Source organism: Paroedura picta, chromosome 2 (genome assembly GCF_049243985.1).
Source record: "Paroedura picta isolate Pp20150507F chromosome 2, Ppicta_v3.0, whole genome shotgun sequence".
Classification (NCBI taxonomy): domain Eukaryota; kingdom Metazoa; phylum Chordata; class Lepidosauria; order Squamata; family Gekkonidae; genus Paroedura; species Paroedura picta.
Window position 1 is genome coordinate 28,242,662 of NC_135370.1, and position 8,759 is coordinate 28,251,420.

The window sequence follows — 8,759 nt, forward strand, 5'->3', positions numbered from 1 at the left end:
CGGAGGGGGTGGCCATCGCCTGCCTCGGACTTCCTCCGGGGTGGACTTCCATCCAGGACCGGCCTTGCTTCGGCTTCAGTCCCTGAGGGGCAGGGGCCGGCCTGAGCCCTCTCAGTCTGGGCCTCTGGCTTTGAGACATGGGTCCTTGTGTCCAGTCTCATGACCCTCCTTCCTGTCTCCCTAGGGCTCTATGCGCCGCTCTTGACCGCGGATACGGTCAGTGTAAAATGCATTGAGGAGGCCTATTTGGGTGAGTCCAGAATATCTCCTGCCCAGCTCTGGTTCCTTTTCTCAGCAGCCGTCCCAAAGCAAACCATTCCTCGGCACTAATCTTTCCCCTCCCGTTATTTTTATTTTATTTTATTTATTCAATTTATATCCCACCACTCCCTGGAGGCTCGTGGTGGTCACAATATAATATAATATACAGTACATACATAGGTAAAGGTATCCCCTGTGCAAGCACCGGGTCATGTCTGACCCTTGGGGTGACGCCCTCTAGCGTTTTCATGGCAGACTCAATACAGGGTGGTTTGCCAGTGCCTCCCCCAGTCATTACCGTTTACCCCCCCCCCAGCAAAAGCAAGCTGGGTACTCATTTTACTGACTTCGGAAGGATGGAAGGCTGAGTCAACCTTGAGCCGGTTGCTGGGATTGAACTCCCAGCCCCATTGGCAGAGCTTTCAGACTGCATGTCTGCTGCCTTAGCACTCTGTGCCACAAGAGGCTGTTCAATTTATGTTATCTGTACTGTTTTTATTCCAGTTCCATGTCAACCGCCCTGAGCCTCAGGGGAGGGCGGTATCTGTAAACCGCTCCGCGGGAGGGGTAAGAATAAAGCCCTAAGGGCTTAGTGGGCGGAGAATGGGCGGGGCGAGTCCATGATAAAAACTCTACAGTGGCCAATTGGGAGCCGCGAAGTGGCTCCCCATTGGCCCCTCCAACTGTCAGTCCAGCCCGTATGCCCAGAGATTCCATTTTGCTACTTGCTGCTTGCTATCAGGAGGCGCTTCGTGCCTCCCAACCCTTCCACCCCCCCTCGCCTCCGCCGCATGTCTGCTGCAAACCTGCCCACCATTGCCACCAACAAATGCCCCACCGCCAACGGGCCGCCATTGAAACCCCCGGGCCGACTTCCTACTCGCCCGTGAGCCCTACAGACACAAGTCTGACGCTTCCCCCCTTCTCTCTCCCTAGCCCCAATGCAGCTCCCCGAATGCTCGTCTCGACTTGCTGGCCACATCAAACGCTGCGTGCTCCATTCTACACCCTTTCTCCCCTTGCCATCCCCAGAGACATGGAGGAGGGGGAAGACAGATTGCGGCTGAGAGTCGCTGCAACACACGAATGGCCAGATAACATGGGGAACACAGGAGGGAAGGAGAGAACTTCGGCAGAAGGGGGAGTGGGGCCGATAAAGACGCAGACACTCACAGCCAGCCGCAGCAGAAAACACAGGAGGGAAGGAGAGAACTTCGGCAGAAGGGGGAGTGGGGCCAATAAAGACGCAGATACTCACAGCCAGCCAGAGCAGAGAACACAGGAGGGAAGCAGAGAACTTCGGGAGAAGGGGGAGTGGGGCCGATAAAGACGCAGACACTCACAGCCAGCCAGAGCAGAGAACACAGGAGGGAAGCAGAGAACTTCGGGAGAAGGGGGAGTGGGGCCGATAAAGACGCAGACACTCACAGCCAGCCAGAGCAGAGAACACAGGAGGGAAGCAGATAACTTCGGGAGAAGGGGGAGTGGGGCCGATAAAGACGCAGACACTCACAGCCAGCCAGAGCAGAGAACACAGGAGGGAAGCAGAGAACTTCGGGAGAAGGGGGAGTGGGGCCGATAAAGACGCAGACACTCACAGCCAGCCAGAGCAGAGAACACAGGAGGGAAGCAGAGAACTTCGGGAGAAGGGGGAGTGGGGCCGATAAAGACGCAGACACTCACAGCCAGCCGCAGCAGAAAACACAGGAGGGAAGGAGAGAACTTCGGGAGAAGGGGGAGTGGGGCCGATAAAGACGCAGACACTCACAGCCAGCCGCAGCAGAAAACACAGGAGGGAAGGAGAGAACTTCGGGAGAAGGGGGAGTGGGGCCGATAAAGACGCAGACACTCACAGCCAGCCAGAGCAGAGAACACAGGAGGGAAGCAGAGAACTTCGGGAGAAGGGGGAGTGGGGCCGATAAAGACGCAGACACTCACAGCCAGCCAGAGCAGAGAACACAGGAGGGAAGCAGAGAACTTCGGGAGAAGGGGGAGTGGGGCCGATAAAGACGCAGACACTCACAGCCAGCCAGAGCAGAGAACACAGGAGGGAAGCAGAGAACTTCGGGAGAAGGGGGAGTGGGGCCGATAAAGACGCAGACACTCACAGCCAGCCAGAGCAGAGAACACAGGAGGGAAGCAGATAACTTCGGGAGAAGGGGGAGTGGGGCCGATAAAGACGCAGACACTCACAGCCAGCCAGAGCAGAGAACACAGGAGGGAAGCAGAGAACTTCGGGAGAAGGGGGAGTGGGGCCGATAAAGACGCAGACACTCACAGCCAGCCAGAGCAGAGAACACAGGAGGGAAGCAGAGAACTTCGGGAGAAGGGGGAGTGGGGCCGATAAAGACGCAGACACTCACAGCCAGCCGCAGCAGAAAACACAGGAGGGAAGGAGAGAACTTCGGGAGAAGGGGGAGTGGGGCCGATAAAGACGCAGACACTCACAGCCAGCCGCAGCAGAAAACACAGGAGGGAAGGAGAGAACTTCGGGAGAAGGGGGAGTGGGGCCGATAAAGACGCAGACACTCACAGCCAGCCAGAGCAGAGAACACAGGAGGGAAGCAGAGAACTTCGGGAGAAGGGGGAGTGGGGCCGATAAAGACGCAGACACTCACAGCCAGCCAGAGCAGAGAACACAGGAGGGAAGCAGAGAACTTCGGGAGAAGGGGGAGTGGGGCCGATAAAGACGCAGACACTCACAGCCAGCCAGAGCAGAGAACACAGGAGGGAAGCAGAGAACTTCGGCCGAAGGGGGAGTGGGGCCGATAAAGACGCAGACACTCACAGCCAGCCAGAGCAGCGAACACAGGAGGGAAGCAGATAACTTCGGGAGAAGGGGGAGTGGGGCCGATAAAGACGCAGACACTCACAGCCAGCCAGAGCAGAGAACACAGGAGGGAAGCAGAGAACTTCGGGAGAAGGGGGAGTGGGGCCGATAAAGACGCAGACACTCACAGCCAGCCAGAGCAGAGAACAAAGGAGGGAAGCAGAGAACTTCGGGAGAAGGGGGAGTGGGGCCGATAAAGACGCAGACACCCACAGCCAGCCAGAGCAGAGAACACAGGAGGGAAGCAGAGAACTTCGGGAGAAGGGGGCGTGGGGCCGATAAAGACGCAGACACTCACAGCCAGCCGCAGCAGAAAACACAGGAGGGAGGGAGAGAACTTCGGCAGAAGGGGGAGTGGGGCCGATAAAGACCCAGACACTCACAGCCAGCCAGAGCAGAGAACACAGGAGGGAAGCAGAGAACTTCGGGAGAAGGGGGAGTGGGGCCGATAAAGACGCAGACACAGCCAGCCAGAGCAGAGAACACCTTTGGCCAATGGCAACACCAACTGCAGCTAGGATTTCTAGCGCCGTCCCTTTGAATAGGTCTCTTGCCAGATTAAGATGGAGACAGGGCTGTTTTTAAAAAGGGGCCCGTTAGATGTTATTGGATCACTGGCCCCAACCAAACGCTTAGAGGAGAACTCCATTTTGCAAGCCCTGCAGAACTGACTCCCGGAGGCTCATCCCCTGAAAAATTCGTTCTTGGCAGAGTTTAAATATGATGAAGAATTGGTTATTCTCCCCCCTTTTCACTGCCTGAAGGAGTCTCAAAGAATCTTACATTCACCTTCCATTCCTCTCCCCACAACAGACACACTGGGAGGAAGGTGAGTCTGAGAGTGCTCTGACAGGACTGCTTGGTGAGAACAGCACTATCAAAGCTGTGACTAGCCCAAGGTTACAAAGTTGGCTACATGTGGTGGAGTGGGGAATTGAATCAGATCAGAAGCTGCTGGTCTTAACCATTGCACCAAGCTGCAAAGGAGGATTGGAACAACAGTTGCTCAAACCATAAAATAGTTTCATTGAGAAGAGAAACAACTATGTGAATAAGAGGGGAGTGAGATAGTCCTAACAGTTTAACTGACCAACTGTTTGTGAGGGAAGCAGGGAGGAAGTGTACTCAAAGGAGTAGGAAGTCTCCGGCTGAGCCAATCAGGACCCAGGAGGATTTGAAAATATCTGGACATCGAATCTAACCGTGCTACTTACACATCTCCTACGATGCTCCCTGTTGGATATTCTGCTTGTGCTTTTGAATCATGCACTCTACAGTGTCTTGCATATTCCAACTGTTGGCCTCGAACCAAGCTCTTCTGCTGCAGACCCAAATGGGCTGAGACCTTGGAAAGCCTTGGACTGTCAGAGTTGACCCTTCCGGGCTGGGGTGAGCGGCTAGGAGACAACCGCTGGTTCCTGGTAACTCAGAGTAGACCAAACAAGCTTTTCGCAGACCCTCCTTGCTGGATTGCAACAGCCCGGCCAAGGGCTCTGATTGGGCCAAAGTCCTGAGTGGGCGTGACCTGTCAGAGGCAGGGCCCAATCGCTAAGCACATCCTCATTGGGCAGTGCCTCACACAAAGAGAGAAAAAAACCCATCCGAAGGCTACTGACAACATTAACAGAACTGATACAGGATAAAGAAAAGTTTAAAAGTCTCTTTTTATTATGTAGGTTTATTGTAGCATCCAACCAGAACGGGTTTCAGATATCTCCCGTTTTCAAAGGGGATTTTCCTCAGTGGTTGTTCTTTGACATAAATGTTCAAAATTAGTACCTTTTAATATCGAAAGAAATTATACATAAATCAATAAAGCTATATTCTGCTTCAATACCTGAAAAGGATATAATCCTGAAATCATTAAGTGTTCTATTCTATAATAAAATACTCCTAAATCGTGTATATTTGTTGTTGGGAAGTCGTGCTCGACCCATCGCGACCCCATGGACAATGATCCTCCAGGCCTTCCTGTCCTCTACCATTCCCCAGAATCCATTTAATTTTGCGCATACTGCTTCAGTGATTCCATCCAGCCACCTCATTCTCTGTCGTCCCCTTCTACTTTTGCCCTCAATCACTCCCAGCATCAGGCTCTTCTCCAGGGTGTCCTTCCTTCTCATGAGGTGGCCAAAGTATTTGAGTTTCATCTTCAGGATCTGGACTTCTAAGGAGCAGTCAGGGATGATCTCCTCTAGGACTGACTGGTTTGTTCACCTTGCAGTCCAAGGGACCCACAAGAATAGTCTTCTCCAGCACCAGAGTTCAAAAGCCTCAATTCTTTGACGCTCGGCCTTCCTTATGGTCCAACTTTCACAGCCATACATTGCAACTGGGAATACCATAGCCTTGACTAGAAGCACTTTTGTTGGCAGGGTGATGTCTCTGCTTTTTAGGATGCTGTCTAGATTTGCCATAGCTTTCCTCCCCAGTAGTAAGCATCTTTTAACTTCTTTGCTGCAGTCCCGATCTGCAGTGATCTTGGAGCCCAGGAAAATAAAATGTTTCACTATCTCCATTTCTTCCCCATCTATTTGCCAGGAATTGAGAGGGCTGGATGTCATGATCTTCATTTTCTTGATGTTGAGTTTCAAGGCAACTTTTGCACTCTCCTCCTTCACCCGCATCCACAGGCTCTTTAATTCCTCTGTGCTTTCTGCCATTAGAGTGATATCATCTGCATATCTGAGGTTGTTGATATTTCTCCCTGCAATCTTGATCACAATTTGTGACTCAGCTAACCCCGCCTTTCTCATGATGTGCTCTGCATACATGTTAAATAGGCAAGGTGACAGTATACAGCCTTGCTGAACTCCTTTCTCAATTTTGGATCAGTCAGTGATTCCATGCTCGGTTCTCAGTGTTGCTTTTTGACCTGCATATAGGTTTCGCAAGAGACAAATAAGATGCTCTGGTATTCCCATCTCTTTAAGAACTTGCCACAATTTGTTGTGCTCCACACAATCAAAGGCTTTAGCATAGTCAATGAAGCAGAAGTAGATGCTCTTCTGGAACTCCCTAGCTTTCTCCATGACCCAGCGTATGTTGGCAATTTGATCTCTAGTTCCTCTGCCTCTTCGAAATCCTGCCTGTACTTCTGGAACTTCTCGGTCCACATATTGCTGGAGCCTAGCTTGTAGGATTTAAATTAAAAAAAATAATAATTAGGAGCACTCAAACAAAACCCAAAACGCTAACTCTGCCTTTTGCACATGCACGGGTGTCCTGGGGGGAAGAAAAGTCTGGGTGACCTTTAGGGTGGTTAGTCCAGAGGGATCCCGCAATGGCAGCCAACATCAACTAGTGGCAAGCACTGCAGGGGGTGAGTTGGGCTCCAGACCACAGGGACCAGTTCCCTTGCAGGAAACGGCTGTGTTGGTGTTGGCAGAGTCTAAATATGCAAAGAGAGGTGAGCTGCCATGGGGATTGAAAGAATAAAACCCTTTTATTGAGAAGAGAAAAACTTGGTGTGGAAAGGGAGAGACAGAGAGAGTCCTAACGCTCTAACTGTTCCGGCCTGTGTTCATTCAGTTTATTCAGGAGGCAAGCAGGGAGGACTTACGCCCAAAGGAGCAGGAAGTCTCCAAAGAGCCAATCAGGACAGGAGGAGATTATATGGAAAATATTAAGAAGGTTCTTAATCTACCTATGGTGACTACCCATCTCCTCCGATGCCCCAGGAAGATACCTCTGCATCATGCACACTACACATTTGGATTTCCTGGAAGGTCGACTCTAGGGCACCATATCCCTCCCCCACACCCTGTCCTTCCCATGCTCCGCCCCCAAATCTCCAGCAGTCTCGAAAGCTGGAGTTGGGAACCCTAGACTTTGAGAGAGATCCCTTAAGGGAGTGAGTGAACCAAGCCAGCAGGTGGGGAGGGAAACAAGGAAGCCGGGGGGGGGGGGGGGAGTAATCAGACTGGGGGAAGGAAGGCATGCTGAGTGGGGGAGGGAGGAACTAGGGATGCCAACCTCCGGGTGGGGCCTGCGGATCCCCCAGGATTCCAGCTCGTCTCCAGACAATAGGGACCAGTCCCCCAGGAGAAAACAGGCACCTGGAAGGGGGACTGTGTGGCCTCGGAAGCCCAGTGAAGTCCCTCCCCTTCCAAATCCTGCCCCCAGAGCTGATAACCCTGGGGGGAACAAGAAGGAGGTTGGGAATGGGGGAAAGGAGAGGGCAGGAGGAGGGGGAATGGGTGGGTGGGAACAGCAGGGGAGGAGACGAGATTTCCCCTTCCTTGTGGGTCCCTCTCTTGCCTGGACATGAACACTTACTGTCAAAACCGCCATAGAAAAGAGTTGTTTTTTCTACACCCCGTTTTCTACACCCTGTCTGAAGGAGTCTCAAAGCGGCTTACAAACACACTTCCCTTCCTCTCCCCTCAGCACAAACCCTGTGCATTGAAGGGGGCTGAGAGATCTCAGAGAGAACCACTCTGGGTGAACAGCTCAGAGGGAACTGGGACCAGCTGCATGTGGAAGAGAGGGGAATGAAACCCAGTTCTCCAGATTAGAGGTTGCCGCTCTTTGACTGCCACACCGTGATGCTTCTCTTTACTTTGCCCGCTCTGAGTGTATGAATCTGCTGGTGGTCCCAGGGACATTCACCGGGGACATGAACCTGGCCTCAACCAGGGCCAGGGCTTTTTCGGCCCCGGCCCCGGCCTGGTGGAACGAGTTCCCGGAAGAGCTCAGGGCCCTGCCGCAGTGATCAGCCTTCCGCAGGGCCTGCAAGACGGAGCTCTTCCTCCAGGCATATGGTTGAGGCCGGGTTGAGGTCCCGGAATGATCATCAGGGGGTCCCCTAGAGCCGGCGAGATCAGGACCCTCGCTCCTAAGGAAAGGGCTCCGGAATGCTAGCTGGACGGGGGGGGGGGGAGGAGACGGGAGCCGTTTTTTAGAATCATAGAATCCTAGAGTGGGAGGGGGCCATGGAGGCCATCTAGTCCAACCCCCTGCTCAGCGTGGGATCAGCCCAAAGCATCCTAAAGCATAATGAATTGGGGATTTTAAAGGTAGTGTGGTTTTACTGTTTTATTGTAAACACCCAAAAGCCTATGAGAGCGGTGGTATATAAATCAAAGAATAAATAAATAAACAGCATGTTAGGATATTCCTGGATTTGGGGGCGGAGGAGCGGGAAGGGTGGTATTTTGGGGAGGGGGAGACCGGACGAAGCTGCCTGGGGCCGAGCCAGACCCTCGGCTCTTCCAGGGGGTCTTGTCTCCTCAGACTGGCCGCCGCTCTCTGGGTTCTCAGTCAGGGGTCTTTCCCACCCCCACGGCCAGATCCTGCTCCCTGCCCCTGCTGTGCCCATGCCCCTCACTGGCGGGCAGGAGAGCTGTGGGAGGGATCCTCCCGTTCAGTTTCAGTTCTCTGTAGGATCAGGAGGGGTCCCAATAAAGAGCTGAAGGGAACTCTCAGGGCCTGGTCTTTGAGCCCACAGATTTCACAGCGGGGCTTGCAAGGGGGGAGGGGGAGGTGCCCCTGAGCCACAGCCCCTCCCCTCCCTCCTGACATCACCTCCACCTGATGATGCCACAAATCATGGTGTGACCTCATGAGTTTTCCCACAGCCCGGGGCAAGGGGAGGGCATTAGCTTTCGAGCTGAGTGACAGGTGAGTGTTTTAACTCAGTAGTCCCCAAACTTTTTATCCTCGGGGA